This window comes from Scyliorhinus canicula, chromosome 10 (assembly GCF_902713615.1).
Source record: "Scyliorhinus canicula chromosome 10, sScyCan1.1, whole genome shotgun sequence".
In the NCBI taxonomy this organism is placed as follows: Eukaryota; Metazoa; Chordata; class Chondrichthyes; order Carcharhiniformes; family Scyliorhinidae; genus Scyliorhinus; species Scyliorhinus canicula.
This window is the reverse complement of record NC_052155.1, coordinates 149,209,886-149,234,463: the sequence shown is the minus strand read 5'-3', so window position 1 is coordinate 149,234,463 and position 24,578 is coordinate 149,209,886. Positions and strand designations below refer to the sequence as shown.

General features: G+C 47.5%; 1 protein-coding gene across 1 annotated transcript in view; it reads left to right on the top strand.

The window, feature by feature from the left end:
* Positions 1-19,221: 19,221 nt before the first annotated feature.
* The window catches only part of LOC119972708 (cAMP-regulated phosphoprotein 21-like), a 503,944-nt gene continuing 498,587 nt past the window's right edge, over positions 19,222-24,578 (top strand). The window contains exon 1 of the mRNA XM_038809853.1: positions 19,222-19,311. The gene's annotated coding sequence lies outside the window, so the exon portion shown is untranslated. The remainder of the gene's footprint in view (positions 19,312-24,578) is intronic.

The window sequence follows — 24,578 nt, the reverse complement described above, 5'->3', positions numbered from 1 at the left end:
GACCTCTACTGGGAACATAGAACATAGAACTATACAGCGCAGTACAGGCCCTTCGGCCCTCGATGTTGCACCGACATGGAAAAAAAAACTAAAGGCCATCTAACCTACACTATGCCCTTATCATCCATATGCTTATCCAATAAACTTTTAAATGCCCTCAATGTTGGCGAGTTCACTACTGTTGCAGGTAGGGCATTCCACGGCCTCACCACTCTTTGCGTAAAAAACCCACCTCTGACCTCTGTCCTATATCTATTACCCCTCAATTTAAGGCTATGTCCCCTCGTGCTAGCCACTCCCATCCGTGGGAGAAGGCTCTCGCTGTCCACCCTATCTAACCCTCTGATCATTTTGTATGCCTCTATTTTACCATTAGCCAAATATTCCGCATTCCTGTTATTCTTTCCAAAGTGAATCACCTCACACTTCTCCACATTAAACTCCATTTGCCACCTCTCAGTCCAGCTCTGCAGCTTATCTATGTCCCTCTGTAACCTGCAACATCCTTCCGCACTGTCTACAACTCCACCGACTTTAGTGTCGTCTGCAAATTTACTCACCCATCCTTCTGCGCCCTCCTCTAGGTCATTTATAAAAATGACAAACAGCAACGGCCCCAGAACAGATCCTTGTGGTACGCCACTCGTAACTGAACTCCATTCTGAACATTTCCCATCAACTACCACTCTCTGTCTTCTTTCAACTAGCCAATTTCTGATCCACATCTCTAAATCACCCTCAATCCCCAGCCTCCGTATTTTCTGCAACAGCCGACCGTGGGGAACCTTATCAAACGCTTTACTGAAATCCATATACACCACATCAACTGCTCTACCCTCGTCTACCTGTTCAGTCACCTTCTCAAAGAACTCGATAAGGTTTGTGAGGCATGACCTACCCTTCACAAAACCATGCTGACTATCCCTAATCATATTATTCCTATCTAGATGATTATAAATCGTATCTTTTATAATCCTCTCCAAGACTTTACCCACCACAGACGTTAGGCTCACCGGCCTATAGTTACCGGGGTTATCTCTACTCCCCTTCTTGAACAAAGGGACCACATTTGCTATCCTCCAGTCCTCTGGCACTATTCCTGTAGCCAATGATGACCTAAAAATCAAAGCCAAAGGCTCAGCAATCTCTTCCCTGGCTTCCCAGAGAATCCTAGGATAAATCCCATCCGGCCCCGGGGACTTATCTATTTTCACCTTGTCCAGAATTGCCAACACTTCTTCCCTACGCACCTCAATGCCATCTATTCTAATAGCCTGGGTCTCAGCATTCTCCTCCACAATATTATCTTTTTCTTGAGTGAATACTGACGAAAAGTATTCATTTAGTATCTCGCTTATCTCCTCAGCCTCCACACACAACTTCCCACCACTGTCCTTGACTGGCCCTACTCTTACCCTAGTCATTCTTTTATTCCTGACATACCTATAGAAAGCTTTTGGGTTTTCCTTGATCCTACCTGCCAAAGACTTCTCATGTCCCCTCCTTGCTCGTCTCAGCTCTCTCTTTAGATCCTTCCTCGCTTCCTTGTAACTATCAAGCGCCCCAACTGAAACTTCACGCCTCATCTTCACATAGGCCTCCTTCTTCCTCTTAACAAGAGATTCCACTTCTTTGGTAAACCACGGTTCCCTCGCTCGACCCCTTCCTCCCTGCCTGACTGGTACGTACTTATCAAGAACATGCAATAGCTGTTCCTTGAACAAGCTCCACATATCCAGTGTGCCCAACCCTTGCAGCCTACTTCTCCAACCAACACATCCTAAGTCATGTCTAATGGCATCATAATTGCCCTTCCCCCAGCTATAACTCTTGCCCTGCGGGGTATACTTATCCCTTTCCATCACTAACGTAAAGGTCACCGAATTGTGGTCACTGTTTCCAAAGTGCTCACCTACCTCCAGATCTAACACCTGGCCTGGTTCATTACCCAAAACCAAATCCAATGTGGCCTCGCCTCTTGTTGGCCTGTCAACATATTGTGTCAGGAAACCCTCCTGCACACATTGTACAAAGAACGACCCATCTAATGTACTCGAACTATATCTTTTCCAGTCAATATTTGGAAAGTTAAAGTCTCCCATAACAACTACCCTGTTACTTTCGCTCTTTTCCAGAATCATCTTCGCCATCCTTTCCTCTACATCCCTAGAACTATTAGGTGGCCTATAGAAAACTCCCAACAGGGTGACCTCTCCTTTCCTGTTTCTAACCTCAGCCCATACTACCTCAGAAGAAGAGTCCCCATCTAGCATCCTTTCCGCCACCGTAATACTGTCCTTGACTAGCAGCGCCACACCTCCCCCTCTTTTGCCCCCTTCTCTGAGCTTACTAAAACACCTAAACCCCGGAACCTGCAACAACCATTCCTGTCCCTGCTCTATCCATGTCTCTGAAATGGCCACAACGTCGAAGTCCCAGGTACCCACCCATGCTGCCAATTCCCCTACCTTATTTCGTATACTCCTGGCATTGAAGTAGACACACTTCAAACCACCTACCTGAACACTGGCACCCTCCTGCGAAGTCAAATCTGTGCTCCTGACCTCTATACTCTCAATCTCCTGTACCCCAAAACTACAATCCAGGTTCCCATGCCCCTGCTGAATTAGTTTAACCCCCCCCCCCCCCCCCCCCGGAACATTAGGTAGGTCATGCTCAGGTCCCTCCCCTGATCCACACATTTACCCTTTGGTTGCAAGAGGATCCTCAATGCTGTATGCCTGCTCTTTATTGTTGATTGTTGACAGCTGCCTCTATGGTGCTAACGCTCCTAGAGTTCAGGCAAACTGTTCAGGCTTCTGCTATAACGCCACGAGACCCACAGGGATGACACGGTGCCAATGGGCAATGCCAATGGTTAGCATTGCTGCCTCTCAGCAGGGGACCTTCCGGATGGGGACCGGAGGACTTTACGCAGTCTTGGGAGAGTACCCAGAAGTCTTCCAGGAGGATCTAGGAAAGAGTAAGGGGGCCATGGCCAAGATATATATGGACGCCAAAGCCCAGCCAAAGTATGTCCTGGCCTGCCCGGTCCCTATGCACTGCTGGCAAAGCCCAGCCAAAGTATGTCCGGGCCTGCCCCGGTCCCTATGCACTGTTGGCAAAGCCCAGCCAAAGTATGTCCAGGCCCTATGCGCTGCTGGCAAAGTTGAGTACGACCTCAATCAATTGGAAGGCCTCGGTAATATCCGACCGGTATGGTTTGCTGATTGGGCAGCAAATATGACTAAACCATATGCCTTTGCAGAGATTATAAATTGACTGTAAACAAGGCCGCCAGTCTGAACAGGTACCCAATGCCGCAGATAGAAGACATATATGTGAAATTAGCTGGGGGTGATTCCTTTTCCAAGCTCCACATGAGCCACACCTCTCTCTGGCTAGAGCTGATCACCAATTCTAGGTGATATGTAACCATTAATACACACAGGGGCATCTAAGATGACACAAAGTTGCAGTTTGGAGTGTCGTCGGCTTGAGCACTTTTTCAGCTCATTATGGGGAACATCCTAGCGGTTTACCTGAATGATGTCCTCGTCATCGGAGTCACGAAAAGGGAGCATCTGGAAGTCCTCCGCCGGTTTACCGAGCTGGGTATCTACCTCAAGTACGGAAAGTGCATATTCTACGTCAAGGAAGTTACTTACTTGGGGTATTGCGTGGATCGGGATGGACTACAGCGAGTTGAGGAAAGAGTGCGGGCGATAAAGCCCGGAACATGTGGCATGTTTACAATCATTCTTGGGTTTTGTAAATGTTATGGGCCGTGGTTTAGAGAACCCCAAAGTGTATCATGAGTTCACCTGACCCACAACTTTTGATAGATTGTGGTATGGGGAGCACACGGCCCACTCTACAGGTGCGGAGCAGCAGAAACGGAAAAGTATTTTCTAAAAGCAAAACAATGTTTATTCTATGAACTCAAGTTAACCTTTTTAAAACATACAGTGAACATCTTAGTAACCATTAATTCAAATACAAACCCCAAAGAATACAACACTAATCCTTTAAGCTTTCCTTTTAACACCCATAAGACTTAAAACACCTTTCAACAGAGCACATTAAGTTTATTCACTCCTGAGAACATTTATAATTCTGAAGTCACCAAATGATCAAGAGATAGTCTTTTGATGGCAGAGAGATCAACAGCACACCTGCTCTGCCTGGCTTCAGCTCCAACACTGAAAACAAAACTAAAACACACCCTGCAGCCTGCTCAAAATGAAAGTAAAAAGCTGACAGACAGCCCAGCTCCACCCACTCTCTGAAATCACTGCAGTAGTAAACACCCATTTCTTAAAGGTACTCTCACTACAGATATTTATATACACACCCATTTCTAAACACCCATTTCTTAAAGGTACTCTCACATGACATAAACTACTACAGGAAATGTATTCCTGGCCTGGCGACCATCCTCAGGTGCATGCATTGCACCTGAGGAGGAGGCCTTTGCCAGGGTGAACCAGCAGCTAACGTCGTAAGGCTTATTAGCACATCACGACTCCTCCAAGGCCCGCATGTTCTGACAGATCCTCCGGGTGGAGTCCGGTGTTTCCTCACCTCTGCGGCCTCCGCATGGCTGACCGATCCATCCTCGGCCACACTGGTCAACTCCAGGTCCCGCTCCTCGAAGGAGTTCTCTGGCCCCCCCTGCTATGCTCTAGGCCCTCTCCCGGCGATTATCATGGGAGATTATTATGGGAGAGCCTTCCCTGAGGAGACACAGAGAAGGAATCATGAGCCACACGCATGGTTTACAGTGGTGGGAGAGGGGTGTGAAGGCGGGGTATGGGTGAGGGGGGGGGGGGGGGGGGATCTCGATTTTGGCCTTTCCCGTTAGTTGTCCGGCGCGCCCAGATCCACGCCGGCCCACACCCAATGTCTGATATACTTGACTGACCACAATGTCGGTGTTTATCCCACTTTATAAAATACTAGCCTGTATTGGGCCTCTTCTCTGACTGCAGATTCCAGGGATGGACTGCATTTAAATTACTGGTTTGAGCACATAACACACAGTGCTATCCTTCCTGGGATTCTCAACTGAGGCTTGTCCCTGGCAGGAAGGAGTACATGATAATTCATGCAAGCTGTAGCTTCAGGAATGAGATTCCTGAAGGAGATACTCAATAGTTTTTTGAATTAGTTTCCTGATGATGTTTGGTGATGGTCCGTAGATGAGTTTCCAAAAGGAGATATGCAATGACAGACTCAATAATAAAATATATTGTAACAAAAACACAATTTGTCACTGGAGAGTTCACACATGTTCTTTCTCTTTTAATACATTTTCCTGAGGCAGATTGCCTACTCTGAGTGTAGTGGGAGCATCGTGCTTGGATTGAGTCGCTCCGAGCCTAATGAACAAAGTCCCAATTTATGTAAGATTTCCTCATCAATAAAGCTTCTTATCCCTGCTGATGATCTGGTGAGTGTCTTGTGCACAGTCTTCACGTGCCCTTTCAACACTTAGATTTAGCTTTCAGTAAGTAGTTATACCAGTGGTACCTGGGGTTGGATTTTCGTGGTGGTGGGAAGGTCGAGGTTGGATATTTTCACAGGCATATCAACTTTTAAAGGAGCCCCTGCCCAACATATTTTCATTCCGAAGAGGCTGGGATGGGATTGAGTCACCTCTGGAGGCAATTCGGTTGTAGCCATGGAGGCCTGATTCGCTGGAACTGCAACCCAGTTGCAGTAAGGACGGTTGGACCCTCTAGCCCTCACCCCTTACCTCCCCCGACCATCTACATACCTTCCATGCCCCTTCATTTCCGTTATGCCATTCCCATAATATTGCTTTGCATCTCCATGCCCTTTTTTATGTACTGTCATAGCCCGTTGCTCTCTCCATGCCCCCTCACATCCCCCCCCCCCCCCCCACCATGTTCTCCATATTTGATGCTCCATCATATTCCCCATGTCTCCACCATGTTTCCATGGATCCTTCAGAGCCGCTCACCCAGTACTCAACATGAGTGCTCCTTGGGATTCATGTGAAGGTGAAAAATAATGGACCTTTAGCAATCTAATAGAGCTCTCACTCAAACACTTGATGATGAGAAAATCTCTTATTCTTGAAGCTCATTCAAAAAATCAAACAAGTACACCCCAATAATTTGTTATTAAAAAAAGTATCATTTTTTATGAGTCTGCCTCTTTGTTCTGAGTGCTTCACAAAAAGGGAAGGGGGAGCCCCGCAGCTGCTCTTTCCTCAAAAATAAAGAGGGCAGCACAGTAGCACAGTGGTTAGCACAGTTGCTTCACAGCTCTAAGGTCCCAGGTTTGATCCCCGGCTTGGGTCACTTGTCTCTGTGGAGTCTGCACATTCTCCCCGTGTGTGTGTGGGTTTCCTCCGGCTGCTCCGGTTTCCACCCACAGTCCAAAGATGTGCAGGTTAGGTGGATTGGCCATGCTAAATTGCCCCTTAGTGTCCAAAAAGGGTAGGTGGGGTTACTGAGTTACGGGGATAAAGGGAATAGGGTGGAGGTGTGGGGCTTAAGTGGTGTGCTCTTTCCAAGGACTGGTGCAGACTCGATGGGCCGAATGGCCTCCTTTTGCTCTGTAAATTCTTTGAACTCATAAAAAAAATTGTGGTAAGAGAAACTACTGCTATCCTGCTACTAATGGATCCCTGCAGAGCTATAAAAATAAACAATCTGATTGAATCTTTTCATGTTCCAGGGAGCTATCAATCACAATGCTTTTAGCAGGCAATGCCATGTGAATTTCAATGTAAACAATCCAGTTCAAAGCATTTAGCCTCCCAGCCACACAGTGTCTTCAATACTTCAAAAGGCAATGAAATTGACTATATGAAAACCACTTCAAAGTTTTCCATCACTTTAAAAGCATAACTTTCACCTTCAGCTCTCACAAACATTTAATCCTGGCACACTGAGAGAGTTAAAAGGTTTCAGGGCCCAGCTGAGAACATTTTCACTTTATTATTTGAAATGTGTATTTCTGAGTTAACGAGTGACTGACTAAATGAATTAGGGGTACAGGTGAGCACATTTCCACTTTATTATGGGAACATTTAAACTTTTACAATCTGTGTGGATGTTTAAGGGATTTTAAAGGCTGCAGATCGGGGGGGAGCAGCCAAAGGATCCCAATCCTGAGCCCCTCCAGCCCAGCTCCAGCCCTCCTGACCCCCACCTCCCATGATGGAACCCCCCTCGGCAGCCTATAGCAATTGTTGGGAAGGTACTTACCACCTTGCCACCCCTCAGACTGCAAACTACCAGGTCCACGCTCCTCATGACTTTCACCAATTCACGCCAGCGGGACTCTCGGCTGGGGGTCGGAGCATCCCACCTGACTGGTGAATAGTGCGCCTGCCCACCAATGGCATATAGTTTGAATGAGCTAGTTGCATTGACTCACCGAGTCGGGGTTTAAAGCCCAGTTAGGCCATCGGGAAACCCACTATGGCTGGCAGGGTGGGCATGGGGACTTGCGACTGGTTTGCCGCCTGGCGCAAATCCCGATTTTGTGCCACTGTGTGTTTCCCCACCTGATCGGCATTCCCTATCTTAGAGGCACAGAACGGAGATTCCAGGCCAGGTAATCCTTCAATAACCCTTTTAAACCTCCAATTAAAATCTATCCAGCCCCCTGCTGAGTTAATTGGTTCTGAACCTTTCAAAGCTCAGCCAATCATTCATCATGTCCTCAGCTATCATAACAAAGCTTGGAAAATCTAAATAATTACAACAGAGGCTAATTTCTAAGCTACACTAAGCTTGTCAATCACTGCACTCCCATAGCAGGTATCTTTTTTTATTCTAAGTGAAAGTTATGGGGCCAGATTCTCCGTTCCCGAGACTCAGTGTTGATGCCGGGACAGGATTAGTGGACTTCTATGACAACAAAATTGGCCGCATTGGGACCGATTCACCGATCGTTAAGGGGCTAGCACCGGTGTCACGTGGAACACAACCGATTCCAATGAAAAACGGTGTCTGGATTCTGGATATGCACTTTAGAGGCTGACAAGCTGCAGCAGCATATAAGCCCTCCACTCCCCACTACATCATCCCAGCCAACAAGATGGCAGAAAGATGGGCAGCACCACCATTCACTGATGCTGAACTGGAGATCCTGCGAGACACTGTGGAGGGGAGGTGGGCAACCCTGTATCCTGGGGTGGGAAGGAGGCTTCCAGCCTCTGCCGTTCACCAGGCATGGACGCAGGTGGCAGAGGTAGTGAGCGCCATGGGCAATACCACGAGGACCGGCCAGCAGTGCCTAAAATAATGGCACGACGTCCTCAGGGAGGCCAGGGTGAGAAGGCAGCACTGTGCCCCTAACACCGACCCCAGTCCCACACACCCGTAACCCCCCCCCCACCCAGAGGGGGGGCTGAACTTACACCGGGCACCACATATCTGCACCCATACCGGGCGCATGGCCTGTCACTCTAGCCACTGAATCCACCAGTTACCCACCCCCTAGGTTGCATGGTCCTGTCTAACACTGTCCATGTTCCCCCACAACCAGGAGATGGCCGCAGAGTTTTGCGGATCCTCACCGCAATGGAACAGAAGGCACTGGACGCGGTTGGTGTGCCGGAAGAAAGGGCCGTCGCCGGGGCAGAGGATGGCATCGGGCGAGAACGTGGAACTCTGCTGAGTTGTGGTTCCCCATATCACGTGTGTCACCCCCCACACCACCACCCCCACCAACATCCCCACACGTCGGAGGGCAGGCGGACCTCAGGGACTAGCTGCCATCCAGACGACGTTTGGGCTTCTGCAACGGGCAGAGATGCAGTCGCTGCGCCAGAGACGGCATGAGGGGTTGTCGGTGAGCATCCAGAAACGGCAAGTGCAGTTGGAGAAGCCCAACCACGTGCAGGAGCAGGAGATGGTGCCGAACATGTGTGCCACCCAGGCCAACACCGCAAGGATGGCATCCACAGTGGAGGCCTTAGGGCCGAAGGGTTTGACCATGGGTCAAGATGTCCATTGCCTGGGCCAATCTGTGCGGATAGTGTCCGAGGCCCAGGAAAGGGCTGCTCTATCACAGGCAGCCATGTACCAGAGCCACCTGGACATTGCAGCGGCGTTCCGCAGTGTGGCCCAGTCACAGCGGCCAATGGCATTGGCGGCATTGCCCAGTCGCTGGCCAACATGGCACAGACCCAGAGGGAGGTGGTCCTGTCTGAGAGGGAGATGGCACAGTCAGTGGCAGCCCAGAGGGAGGTGGTCCTGTCTGAGGGAGATGGCACAGTCAGTGGCCGACATGGCACAGACCCAGAGGGAGGTGGTCCTGTCCCAGAGGGAGATGGCACAGTCAGTGGCCGACATGGCACAGACCCAGAGGGAGGTGGTCCTGTCCCAGAGGGAGATGGCACAGTCACTGGCTGATGTGGCACAGACCCAGCGGGACGTAGCACAGTCGCAGCGCGATGTGGCGCAGTTCCAAATGGAGGTGGTCCACTTCCTGTGCTCCATGGCCGCAAGCATGCAGACTCTGGTCATGACAGGAGTGGGCCTCCAGGACTGGAAATCAAGTTGGCGGGGGAGCCTCAGGGGTTAGCACGGCTTACACCCCTCTCTCATGGAGTAGCCTGGGGACCATCAGGCATCTGAGGGAGGAGGAGGTGATGGGACACATGCCGGTGCCTCCCACAGGGGAGGTGCAGGAACACCGCAGTGCCTTGAACTCCCCCTCCCTGTCTTTCACATATCACATGGGCAGTGGGCAGAACAAGGCGGAACCCCGGAGACATCCGAGCAGCAGCCGGGCCCATACAGTCTCAGTCGCCCCAGAAGACGGCTCTGCCAGATGCGTGTGAGGAATTGGTTGGTTTGGGCTGGCCGCAGAGGCCCCAGTGGGCGGGGGAACATAAGAACATAAGAACTAGGAGCAGGAGTAGGCCATCTGGCCCCTCGAGCCTGCTCCGCCATTCAATGAGATCATGGCTGATCTTTTGTGGACTCAGCTCCACTTTCCGGCCCGAACACCATAACCCTTTATCCCTTTATTCTTCAAAAAACTATCTATCTTTACCTTAAAAACATGTAATGAAGGAGCGTCAACTGCTTCACTGGGCAAGGAATTCCATAGATTCACAACCCTTTGGGTGAAGAAGTTCCTCCTAAACCCAGTTCTAAATCTACTTCCCCTTATTTTGAGGCTATGTCCCCTAGTTCTGCTTTCACCCGCCAGTGGAAACAACCTGCCCGCATCTATCCTATCTATTCCCTTCATAATTTTAAATGTTTCTATAAGATCCCCCCACATCCTTCTAAATTCCAACGAGTACAGTCCCAGTCTACTCGACCTCTCCTCATAATCCAACCCCTTCAGCTCTGGGATTAACCTAGTGAATCTCCTCTGCACACCTTCCAGTGCCAGTACGTCCTTTCTCAAGTAAGGAGACCAAAACTGAACACAATACTCCAGGTGTGGCCTCACTAACACCGTATACAATTGCAACATAACCTCCCTAGTCTTAAACTCCATCCCTCTAGCAATGAAGGACAAAATTCCATTTGCCTTCTTAATCACCTGTTGCACCTGTAAACCAACCTTCTGTGACTCATGCACTAGCACACCCAAGTCTCTCTGCACAGCGGCATGCTTTAATATTTTATCGTTTAAATAATAATCCCGTTTGCTGTTATTCCTACCAAAATGGATAACCTCACATTTGTCAACATTGTATTCCATCTGCCAGACCCTAGCCCATTCACTTAACCTATCCAAATCCCTCTGCAGACTTCCAGTATCCTGTGCACTTTTCGCTTTACCACTCATTTTAGTGTCATCTGCAAACTTGGACACATTGCCCTTGGTCCCCAACTCCAAATCATCTATGTAAATTGTGAACAATTGTGGGCCCAACACGGATCCCTGAGGGACACCACTAGCTACTGATTGCCAACCAGAGAAACACCCATTAATCCCCACTCTTTGCTTTCTATTAATTAACCAATCCTCTATCCATGCTACTACTTTACCCTTAATGTCATGCATCTTTATCTTATGCAGCAACCTTTTGTGTGGCACCTTGTCAAAGACTTTCTGGAAATCCAGATATACCACATCCATCAGCTCCCCGTTATCTACTGCACTGGTAATGTCCTCAAAAAATTCCACTAAATTAGTTAGGCATGACCTGCCCTTTATGAACCCATGCTGCGTCTGCCCAATGGGACAATTTCTATCCAGATGCCTCGCAATTTCTTCCTTGATGATAGATTCCAGCATCTTCCCTACTACCGAAGTTAAGCTCACTGGCCTATAATTTCCTGCTTTCTGCCTACCTCCTTTTTTAAACAGTGGTGTTACGTTTGCTAATTTCCAATCCACCGGGACCACCCCAGAGTCTCGTGAATTTTGGTAAATTATCACTAGTGCATCTGCAATTTCCCTAGCCATCTCTTTTAGCACTCTGGGATACATTCCATCAGGGGCAGGAGACTTGTCTACCTTTAGCCCCATTAGCTTTCCCATCACTACCTCCTTATCAATCCTCTCAATGTTCTCACCTGTCATAGCCTCATTTCTATCAGTCGCTGGCATGTTATTTGTGTCTTCCACTGTGAAGACCGACCCAAAAAACCTGTTCAGTTCCTCAGCCATTTCCTCATTTCCCATTATTAAAACTCCCTTCTCATCCTCTAAAGGACCAATATTTACCTTAGCCACTCTTTTTTGTTTTATATATTTGTAAAAACTTTTACTGTCTGTTTTTATATTCTGAGCAAGTTTACTCTCATACTCTATCTTACTCTTCTTTATAGCTTTTTTAGTAGCTTTCTGTTTCCCCCTAAAGATTTCCCAGTCCTCTAATCTCCCAGCAATCTTTGCCACTTTATATGCTTTTTCCTTCAATTTGATACCCTCCCTTATTTCCTTAGATATCCACGGTCGATTTTCCCTCTTTCTACCGTCCTTCCTTTTTGTTGGTATAAACCTTTGCTGAGCACTGTGAAAAATCGCTTGGAAGGTTCTCCACTGTTCCTCAACTGTTCCACCATAAAGTCTTTGCTCCCAGTCTACCTTAGCTGGTTCTTCTCTCATCCCCTTGTAATCTCCTTTGTTTAAACACAAAACACTAGTATTTGATTTTACTTTCTCACCCTCCATCTGTATTTTAAATTCCACCATATTGTGATCGCTCCTTCCGAGAGGATCCCTAACTATGAGATCATGAATCAATCCTGTCTCATTACACAGGACAAGATCTAGGACTGCTTGTTCTCTCGTAGGTTCCATTACATACTGTTCTAGGAAACTATCGCGGATACATTCTATAAACTCCTCCTCAAGGTTGCCTTGACCGACCTGGTTAAACCAATCGACATGTAGATTAAAATCCCCCATGATAACTGCTGTACCATTTCTACATGCATCAGTTATTTCTTTGTTTATTGCCTGCCCCACCATAACGTTACTATTTGGTGGCCGATAGACTACTCCTATCAGTGACTTTTTCGCCTTACTATTCCTGATTTCCACCCAAATGGATTCAACCTTATCCTCCATAGCACCGATGTCATCCCTTATTATTGCCCGGATGTCATCCTTAAATAACAGAGCAAAACCACCTCCCTTACCATCCACTCTGTCCTTCCGAATAGTTTGATACCCTCGGATATTTAACTCCCAGTCGTGACCATCCTTTAACCTTGTTTCAGTAATGGCCACTAAATCATAGTCATTTACGATGATTTGCGCCATCAACACATTTACTTTATTCCGATTACTACGAGCATTCAGGTAAAGTACACTTATGTTGGTTTTATTACCTCTGTTTTGAATCTTAACATCTCCAGTTTTATTCCTTTTGTTATTACTGGGCCTATTCACTGAGCTCCCCTCAGTCACTGTACCTTATACTGTCGCCCTTTTAGATTTTTGACTATGTCTTCTCTGCCTTGCACTTTTCTCCTTTCTTCCTTTTGCTTCTGTCCCTGTTTTACTACCTTCCAACTTCCTGCATCGGTTCCCATCCCCCTGCCACATTAGTTGTGGTTGGGATGGGCAGATATTGTGTGTGGGCTTAGCTCAGGACCGCAGTGTCACCAACGCTCACCACTCCGGTGTCCGACCCATGTCCCACGCAACCCCCTGCCCCCCCCCCCCCCCCAACCGTCTCCACCTCCGCTATCCTATCGATGGGACTGTGTGATGGAATGGCCAGCTCGCATGCAGGGATTACCCAGGTGGACGGAGGAACATGCTACCATGGGCAGGAGTTGGCATTGTCAAATGTTGCAGAGCACCAGAGCTCATCGCAAAGCAGGCTGTCATCATCTTCCACCCCATGGACCGTAAACGCTGTTACTGCCAGTCCAGTCAGGGGAAGAGGGAGGGTTAGTGTGAGGGTGGGATGGGATGTCTGTGTCCCTGGTTAGTCTCCCTAATCAGTGAACCTGGAGACGATCTGAGTGTCCCATGCGCGTCGGCTCTGACACACACGTTGCGCAGCCTGCACGGGCCCCTTGTCCTGTCCATCCTCACCCTCCTCCGCAACCTCCTCGTCGGAGGACTGACATTTATTCTCCTCCTCCAACATGTCGCTCCTTGACTGTGCAATGTTGTGGAGGATGCAACAGCCCACCACGATCTGGGAGACCTTCCCAGAGCTACACTGTGGGCCTCTCCAGAGTGATCCAGAACCACAACTTCAGGATGCCAAAGCACCACTCAATCATGACCCTGGTCACGGCATGGGCGTCACTGGAGCGGGTCTTCACGCGGTCTGTGGCCACTGGATAGGCATCATCAGACTACTGCAGCGGATAACCAGTCGCCCTGGAGCCAACTCCCCAGCCGGGGGTGTGTCTCGAAGAGGCCAGGGAACTTTGAATGTACCAGGATGAAGGCGATGTGCACATTGTCTGGGTATCGGGTACAGACGTGCATGATATGCACCTGATGGTCACACACCAGTTGCACGTTTATCATGTGGAACCCCTTTTGGTTTGTGAAGAGCGGCCTGTCATCTGCAGGTGCTCGTGGGGGAACATGCATCCCATCGATCACCCCCTGGACCTGGGGCATCTCGGTCATGGCAATGATCCCCGCTGCCCGCGCAGCCTTTACAGCTAGGTCCACTTTTAAATGCATGTATTGCGCCGACTGGACGTATAGGCCCTCTGTGATGGCGCGTATGCACCTGTGCACGGAGCAATGTGAGATCCTGGACAGGTCTCCACTCGATGCCTGGAAGGTGCCTGGACTGGTCGACACTCGGTGCCTGCACAGGTCTCCACTCGGTGCCTGGACAGGTCGGCACTCGGTGACTGGACAGGTCGGCACTCGGTGACTGGACAGGTCGGCACTCGGTGCCTGGACAGGTCTGCACTCGGTGCCTGGACAGGTCTGCACTCGGTGACTGGACAGGTCTCCACTCGGTGCCTGGACAGGTCTCCACTCGGTGCCTGGACAGGTCTCCACTCGGTGCCTGGACAGGTCTGCACTCGGTGACTGGACAGGTCGGCACTCGGTGCCTGGACAGGTCTGCACTCGGTGACTGGACAGGTCGGCACTCGGTGCCTGGACAGGTCTCCACTCGGTGCCTGGACAGGTCGGCACTCGGTGCCCGGACAGGTCTCCACTCGGTGCCTGGACAGGTCTGCACTCGGTGCCTGGACTGGTCTGCACTCGGTGACTGGACAGGTCGGCACTCGGTGCCTGGACAGGTCGGCACTCGGTGCCTGGACAGGTCTCCACTCGGTGCCTGGACAGGTCTGCACTCGGTGCCTGGACTGGTCTGCACTCCCCTTTGCACTTCCTCCTCGGCCTGTGGCTGGTCGGATCTCCATTCGCCCCAGCTGTCTCCTGTCTGGAGCAGGTTTCCCTGCTGCAGTGTCCTCCTCCTCGAGCATCTGCAGTTCGTACAGCCACAGGACACCCCCCAGGGCTGCGGTGACTAGCAGCACTGCTGTTTCAATTCCAATATCCATTGTCTACAGGGGGTGAAAGGCTGACATGTCAGCATGGTGCATTGCCCTGTGCCCAACCAGGTCCATCGGGCTACTTGGTAGCCCCAGTTGGCACTGTGGTCCCTGCACCCGCATGCCCCCTCACCCCTCCCCATTCCTGAACCACTGGCCCCATCATGGCCAGGCACTTTAGGGGCTTTTGGCCCTGGCGCTCATCCCTGCCGTGGTACCGTCAGCTGGCACTTCCCATGCCAGTGGTACACTCCCTGACCCCCATCTGATGGATCCCCCATGGGTGGGCCATGTGTTTCCCCACTGGCAGATGACAGACAGTCAGACATGACCGAGAGTGGTATTATGGGCCAGTGTTTAGAGAACACTAAAGTATACCATGGAGTTCACCTGACCCACAACTTTTAATAGATTTCGTTATGTAGAGCACAAGGGTCCACTTTACAGGTGTGATGCAACAGAGAGCTAAAATATATTTAAAACAAAACAATGTTTATTCTATGAATCCAGTTAACATTTTATAAACACACAGTAAACATCTTATCAACTATCAACACACGTAACCCCACAGATACAATACTCTATAGGTAACCCTTAATACCTTTCCAAGCAACATCCATCAGTTAAAGCCTTTCAACAAAGACAGCCGGTTTAAATTCTCTACAGAAACAGGTATTACTTTGAAATCATCAAGTGATCGGGAGACATTCTTTAGCTTGTAGAGCGAGAGATCATTACAGATCTGCTTGCTTTGAACACAGCTCTCCAACTCTGAAAATGAAACCAAAAACAGAGCCACACAGCAGCTTTTCAGCACAAAACTAAAGTAAAAAGCAGAGCGACAGCCCAGCTCCACCCACACATTGACATCACTGCAGATATTTGATAAACAACCTTTTCTTAAAGGTACAACCACCTCACAGTGGGGGCTGGGGTGCGATGGTGGAATGTGGGGGTGGTAGGAGGGGCACCCATATGTCACTCTGCAGAACCATGGGCGTTGGGTGCACAGCAAGATGGCTGCTTTGCAGACCATGGCAACCGGTGTCCGTGGGAGTCACCCTCGCCCCAATGGTCCCCCCGGCTCTTGCGCCCACCCATGGTCGCTCCTCTGCATGTCATACTTTCTCTCTCCCCTCATCAGGCACGGCGCTTGTTTCCTGAATTTCAAAAGCACCATTGAGTCTCGCCGTCGGGAATTCCCAACGGCAGAGGTGGAGCACTGTGGAGGCCCCGGAGATTACCGGGTCAGGCCCACTAATGATATGCGAATGGCATTTCATGTACGTGCGGTGTGGAATTCACTGACCCAACTGTCGAAGCACCGGAGAATTGCAATTTGGCGTGAACCGGCATGCGCCACGATTTCGGTTTGAAGACTGATTCTCTGCCAAATCGCCTTTTCCACTTTTGCCGACGGAGAATCTCTCCCATGAATTTTTTGTTTCAATGATAAAGGACATGGGGATTTAAATCTCTTCAGATCATGATAATTAAACAGAACATCAGCTGGAATCTCCATCAGCAGGATCCTCCGCTTCATGGGCAGCGCACTTATGGCCGCGGATTTCCCGACGGCGTGGGGGTGCCCACAATGGGAAACCCTATTGGCCGGCTGCCAGGACCGAGGATCCCGCTCCCAGCGGTGGCGTGCCGCAGCACACAATCTACCCTTTGCAATTGTTTCTTGCACTGCATAAAATTGCGGTATGTACATTGAGGGTAAAGCCTGTTGGAACAACATCATTTGGCTATCTTTTGAACTCAAGGGTCAAATTAAATGGCTCTGCTCGGTTTGGGTTTCCTGCCTGTGCAATTCATGCCCTGCTCCAATCGCCCTGCCAGAAAAACTGGGATGTGTATGGGAATGGAGGTAGGATTTGCACATCTGAGTCCCACGGGCAGCACGGTAGCATTGTGGATAGCACAATTGCTTCACAGCTCCAGGGTCCCATGTTCGATTCCGGCTTGGGTCACTGTCTGTGCGTAGTCTGCACATCCTCCCCGTGTGTGCGTGGGTTTCCTCCGGTTGCTCCGGTTTCCTCCCACAGTCCAAAGATGTGCGGGTTAGGTGGATTGGCCATGCTAAATTGCCCTTAGTGTCCAAAATTGCCCTTAGTGTTGGGTGGGGTTACTGGGTTATGGGGATAGGGTGGGGGCGTTGACCTTGGGTAGGGTGCTCTTTCCAAGAGCCGGTGCAGACTCGATGGGCCGAATGGCCTCCTTCTGCACTATAAATTCTATAATCCACCCACTAAAGGTCTCCCACATCATGCTGACTCAGCAAAAACTCTCATCGTGATTCTAACATTGGCAAAAACAGAAAATTCAGTAATTGGATATTGGAATTCCATGATGCCAACAGTGGTTTGGCTTTTGAAAGTAAACTGTATGCCACAGGGTCATGTGAAGATACTCTAAGATGTGTCCTGTGGTTTGTTAGTCATAACATCAATAAGCATTGTCAAGGCTTTTGAAATGATGCTCTTCCTGTGCCTACAAAAGGACAATTTATTACTCCCAGCGTGATAAAGGGTTTGTATTGAACTCTTCTACATTTAAGAGATGTTTGAACTAATGTGTGCACGTTGTGACACAGCGAAGTTCACAATGTGCTGTAAATAGAGATTTTACAAACCTGTTTTGCTTCACATTGTCAGATGGACGTCTTTCGGTGCTTGGGATTTTGTTGCTCTGGTTGGACATAGAGAATGTTTGGGGATCAGACCCAATGAAGCTGCTGAATTATATCCCTTCTCCAATTTTATTATTGCAGTGTAATTAGCAGATTATAGCAAGAGTGACTGTAATTAATAGATGATTGAAAGTTAATGGCCTGTACATTTAAATATTTTCCATGGGGCGCGATGATCTAGTGATACTTATTGGGTCCAATAAAGCTGGGAAAAAAACTGATCTCTTCCTTCCTTCAAAATTTTCAGTATAAATATGGTTTCATGCAAACCTTACAGCCTGGATTGTAACTCTTGACTGCGTGGTTTGGGCAGTGGCAGTGTGGGAAATCTCTCGGGCCCTCTAAATCTTTGGGAAGTGTGATTTGGTCACCTGAATTTTAGGTGACAGAGGGCTGCTGTTCGGAGCCCGAAGAAAACAGTTCCCAGAATCCAGGGTGAGGAATATTGAGGAAGGTCTAGAGGGCATCATGAAAATGGGTGGCAGGGTAGTGGGGGGAGGATGGTAGGGGTGGCAGGAGGGGAAGGAAGCCTGAGCAGGGGATGTCCAAGATTTTTGGTCCCGGACCTCCTTGCACAAAAGAATATAAAAATAATCAATTTAATTTCTAGGCCTCTTCTGGCTCTGGATCAATTTTCTGATAGATATTATTGGCAAATGGATGAAATTGCTGCAGATCTTAATTAGAATATCTTTGGCGTCATAATTGCATCGTCAGATTCTAATAGTTTACACAAGGCCTTAGAGCACTTCAGCTAACTCCAAAAGGAGTAAGTTTAAAATGGCTGCAAGTGGTCAGCAGGAATAAGCATTAAACTACTGCCCCATTTCTGTCAATCAGACAGGATTCAAATTGGAATGTCTGTAACTAGGATCCAGGGAGAGGGATATGGAGAATCATGATGACCAGCCACTGAGGGTGTTCCACAGCGGAGAAGGTATATTTGTGTTTTGTTTCATGCGGTATGTTTGAATGAAAAGTTTCAATTTGAGATCTGAAATTATTTTTCAATCTGTCTCAATGTCTCACAATTAATAGCCCAAGATATTCAAATGTTTGTCTCTCCTTTCCTGTTATCAGAAAATAGGTATCAGTTAATTCCTCGAAAACATTTAATTTAATCATTTGGAAAGTTTGATAGACTTGTGGGGAATATAAATCCACACTTTAACATGCTTTGGGATTAGTCCATCTGCAAAAAAATATGGTCTGCATTTGAATTTATCATTAAGAAACTGCAACAAACTGTGCTTTGGGAACAAGTTATAATGCAACCATGGAAGTACTTAATTTACTACCAATTTGCCTTAAATAGCAGTGAATGAGATTACGCCCGTAGTGTATCATATTTTACACTGTCAAGTTACAGAAGCTGCTACTGATCCATAGTGTGCAAAATTCTGATGAACACAAAGTGAACACATTGAGTCTAGTTTAAGTACACAGCTAGACAGCCTAGAGATAGCCAGAACTGTTCCACTTCAGTACTTCAGTGCGATTGGTTAACGGCAGTCAAATGGTGGATTGTCAGTGTATGCCTCTGAACAGGTGCTGGTGCAGCATTGCACTTGGTATCTGGCATACACCCGTGTCACCATTTTGGCATGATCCACACTATTATATCAGGAAGGATCTGTCTCTGTTAGTTTCTGAACTTTATACGTCTATGGGGTGAGTAATGTTTTAAAGCTAATATCTAAGTCTGTATTTAATTATGGGTGGAGGAATTCAACCGGCAGTCATGCTAAATGAGGATCATTGCAAATGGTTTTAAGGGAGTATATAATCCTTAATGGAGCCCCGTGTTGTTATCTTGGAAGTCCGATCTGTGGAAATGTTCAGTAATAGTATCCAAGATCAGTGACTTGGAAAAAGGCGACGTGGATGTCTGTCAGTAGCGTCTATGCTGTGCGTATGTCTGTACTGAAGCTGATCTGTTTAAGGTTCGATGGCTAATATACTCCAAAAAATGAGACAGAACATCTATGTCCGTTGTGTCTTTTTCATTGATCTTGTCAGACAGTTCTAAGGGTCGGTTTCTGTTTTTTTGTTAATCATTGTAATTTTCTTCAACTTTAGTGCCAGGAAAGTGAGGCTACTGTTGCTCATATCAACCCTTTCCTCAACATCTTTCAATGAAATATAACAAATAAAAGCTGACAGCCCATGCCTCTGAACAGATATCATGACACCCGTGAGTGGTTTTGTTGAGAAGTATAGTTAATGACGATGGTTTCTGTGGAAGTCTTTGTCTCAGTAGTATAGCAATTTGTTTAGGAAAGTTGTTGCCTTGGCACGGTTGACCTTGTTGTATAAGTGTGATCCTGAATTGTAACGTCACGCTGCATGTCAGCATTCAGTTAATTCCTGAACTGCATAACATTCTTTCAATGCTTGGTCACTAATGTATACACATTGTGGCTTAAAATGTTTCTCTGTTTTGAGTCTGATTTAGACTTTGTTTGCTTATCGGTTGTGTCATGTGTTCTGGTAGTATTTGAGGGGGAAAGAATGTAAGATGTGGTGAGTGCATATATTCATTTCCTAAGTTTATTTGTTTAAGGGGTGTACTCAGTGTTTTAAATTGATGCAATGATGCATTTTTATTTTGTCTTGGTATTTGCTGTTCCTATTCAAGGGTTAAGAGAAAGTCCTTGGTAACTTTTTTCCTGGTGGGTTAGTGTTCTACTGATTCAAATTAATTGCATTAATAAAGTGCTGTGTGTGAAATTTCACAAATAAGCTTGTAACGAATATGTTTTGCACCTTGGTGTGCAAAAGCAAATTTTCAGCCCAACGCGCTTACATTTAAGAGAAACCCTGTGAAAATCTAATGAGCAAAGAAATTATTGATTCTGAGAATAAGCTGAAAAAAGTCCTTTCCAGTTCACCCACAAACTGAAAAATACTCTTTTTGATGTTTTGTTTATTCTTGGGCAGAATCTGGTGAGCTGACGTAATCTGGTTCCGTGTACCACTCATTTTCATGTGAAGTGCTAAAAGATTGAGGGCCCATTTAAAATAGAATATTTCATACAAAGAAAGTGACAATAAAACAAAACAAATCAAAATCAAATAAAGAAAGAAACCAAACCTCTCTACATGGTGATTATAATTGTACATCTGAAGCAGTAAAAGTTGATAGCAACGCTTCTTTCATACCAATTGTGAAGCAGAATAGCAAGGAGAATTTTTAGAACATATATAGAACATGCAGTCCAAAAGGAGGCCATTTGGCCCATCGAGTCTGCACCGACCCACTTAACCCCTCACTTCTACCCTATCCCCATAACCCCTCCTAACCTTTTTGGACATTAAGGGCAATTTAGCATGGCCAGTCCACCAAACCTGCACGTCTTTGGACTGTGGGAGGAAACCGGAGCACCCGCAGGAAATCCACGCAGACACGGGGAGAACGTGCAGATTCCGCACAGTTACCCAGCGGGGAATCGAACCTGGGACACTGGCGGTATTGTGTGAAGCAAATAATGGCATGATGGGAAAACTAGTCAAGTCTTCTTGGTACAACTAAATTTAACCTAAGACACAGATACAAAATACAAAATGTTCGTCATGAACCTTGAAGCAGTCTCAATAAATAACAAGCTGAACAACTGTCTCTTCCTGTATGTAAACAAGTTTTGTCCAGTTCTTAAAACAAAGACAAGATAATGATATGAAACTCAAGTCCCCTAAAGGTCAGCAAGGTGACGCCATTGTAACGATTATTACTTATGTTTTACTTTCGATCAAATTCATGACCAAGTTGTATTCATGTTATCTTGATCCTATAATGTCTAAAAATCATCTTATTCTGTGAGATCGCAGACTTGGGACGGACTCAGCAGTTTGTATTTGACTGCCTTCTGACTTAAAGTCTCAGCCATTTACTGCTAGCAGTCAGTTCTAATTCGGAAATAAAGTTCAGTTTTGCTTACCTAATGAATCATGTTTGTATTTCTCTATCACAGTCAAGACGCGGGGAAATTATAAAATACAACAACAGTGCCATCCACTTGTGCTACCATGCTGCCCTAATTTTTACAAGGTTCGATCCAAAGGCTGCTTCATTGTAAACAGAGGGTGTCATTGACGGCTTTGTTGCACCCGACTTGGTGACACAACAAAGCCATTAAATCTCATAAATTAGGCCCACTTAAATATGGCGGCGTCTGATGCTCCCGAAGCTCGGGAATGAATGGCTGCGCCTGGGAGACCTTGCCATGGTGCCATATAGCATCTGCTCCACACCAACATAATGGCACCCGGGGGGGGGGGGGGGGGGGGGGTCTCACATGCTATCAGAGGCCGCCGAATGATCAGGCTCTGGGTAGAGTGGTACCCTGGCACTCCTGCAGCCACCTGAGAACCTTGGCTTTGTCAGCCTGGCACCTTGGCACTGCCACCTACCTGGGCATCCTGACTGTGCCACACTGGCACTTCCAGGGTGCCCGGGTGATACGGCCAGGCTGACAGGGGCACAGCCAGGGTGCCAGGCTGGCTGTGCCAAGGTGCCCAGGTGCCAGGTTGCCTGTGCCAGGGATCGGCCCAGGGATGCCCGACCTTATGAGGTCGGGTGAGGGGGGGCTTGAAGACCCCTTAGCAGGTAAATTTTTGGGGAGCCTCGGATGCCGCGTTGGGGAGTCCGAGCGGGTTTGAGAGATTGGGGCAGCATTTAAAAATGACGTTCTTATCTCTTCTGTGCGTTCCTTGTCAAGGCTAAAAGAAAAAGTCCCATTTGATAGCATGATAGCAGGGTCATTCTCGACGCTGCAAGCATCAAGAAACACCCTGCTAAACATGCCCAAAACGGGACTCTTTTCCCCATTAAATCACGCCCAGAAACTCTCTTTGACAATTGGAATATGCTGGGCTCGTGTTAAGGTAAGTATGCTATTGGAGTTGTAGCAGATCAACAGAATACAGGGTAAATGTGCACTAATCATTGAAGGTAGAAGGGCAGCTTGAGCAGTGATTAATAAATAATATAGCATATGGGATCCTGGGCTGTACAAAAAGTGAATACAGTACAATATCAAGGGAGTTAAGATATAGGTGTACAAAACACTGGTTTGGATTCAACTGGTATTGTGTCCAATTCTGTGCCCAAGGATATGAAGATATAAAAAAAGATTCATCAGTGATTCCAAGGATGAGGAACTTCAGTTATGTGGATAGATTGGAGAAGCTGGGACTCTTTGGAGAAGAGAAGGTTCAGAGGATATTTGATCGATTCAAAATCATGAGGTGTTTGAACAAAATTGATAGAAAGAACTGTTCCCATTGTTGGAATGATCGAGTATCAGAGGCCACCGAAGTAAGGTGATTCATAAAAGATGCAATGGTGACAAAAGTTTTTATACTACAGTAAGGTTAGGATCTGGAATACACTGCTTGAGAATGTGGTGGAGGCACATTAAATCAAGGCCCTCCAAAGGAAATTGAATAATTATCTGAAAAGAAAAGCAAATTGCAGGATGACAAGGTATAGGTGGTGAAGTGGAACTAGTTGAGTTGCTCTTGCAGAGAGCCAACATGGACATGACATTCCAAATGGCTGCCTCCTGTGCTGCAATCATTCTGCACAATCTTCAATGTGCCAGAACTGTGGATGGGAGCAGGGGCGGACCTCCTGGTCTTTGTTTCATTAATGGCATGGAGGCGTACCTTATTGGGCTGAAGGATGGCAGCAGTGCTGAAGGTTCGGCATGGTTGAGTGACTTGATGGAGGTTATGCGCCTCAAGAAGGTCAAATACACCTTGAGAAGGTCGATTGGGAGGTTTTATCGAAGTTGGAGATCGTTCATAGTGTACTTCAAATAATTGGTCACTGCTAGAGTTTAAGGGGCAGTGGTGGTTTAATTGTTTATGGGGGTATGAGGGTGTCGCCCGGGTTGGGGGGGGGAGTGGAGGTGAGAGTCTCTGTAAAAAGTGTTTGTTGATGGAACCTTGTTAAAGAATGTTTGTTATGGTTTACATATTTTATATTCTTTTGTATGAAAGGTTAAAAATTTAATAAAACTCCTTTCCAATAAAAAACAAATCACATGAAAATTGTTCTTATTTTTAATAACTGCCCATTAAATATGGAGTTTGATACGGTGGCAGGAGAGCAAACATGTAAGTATCTACAGGGAGGATTGCAACCCTTGAGTCTCAGTAGTACATCAGCCACGTTAGCCACCGATACTGGGGAGCACCTGGAGATAATGGGCACGATGTCAGCACCAATACCTTATCAACACCACAACACGTGCATTGAGTCCAAACTGCCAGCACATGGGACATCACCATTCGTTCTCCCATACACATCTTCATCCCCCCTACGGGTCACTTCCTGATCATCTCAATTTCCACTCACCATCTATACATGCCAGGTATCCTTCACACCCGCCCTGGCATGCATCCTGCTCACACTGTCTTTCCACCTGTTTTCATGCAGGACAAGGTGGCACACAATAAGAGAGAGAGGCCCCACATGGGGGAGTGATTTAGAACATAGAACAGTACAGAACAGGCCCTTCGACCCTCGATGTTGTGCCGAGCAATGATCACCCTACTCAAACCCATGTATCCACCCTATACCCGTAACCCAACAACTCCCCCCCTTAACCTGACTATTAGGACACTACGGGCAATTTTAACATGGCCAATCCACCTTACCCGCACATCTTTGGACTGTGGGAGGAAACCGGAGCACCCGGAGGAAACCCACGCACACGGGGAGGACGTGCAGACTCCACACAGACAGTGACCCAGCCGGGAATCGAACCAGGGACCCTGGAGCTGTGAAGCATTTATGCTAACCACTATGCTACCGTGCTGCCCCTACTTGATGGCCGAGTTAGAAATATTCTGTGACTTCAAAGAGAGGGCCCTCCAGCTGGCCAGGGAGGAACGCTATCTCTTCTGCACTGAGGGTGAGGTGGTTGCTGATT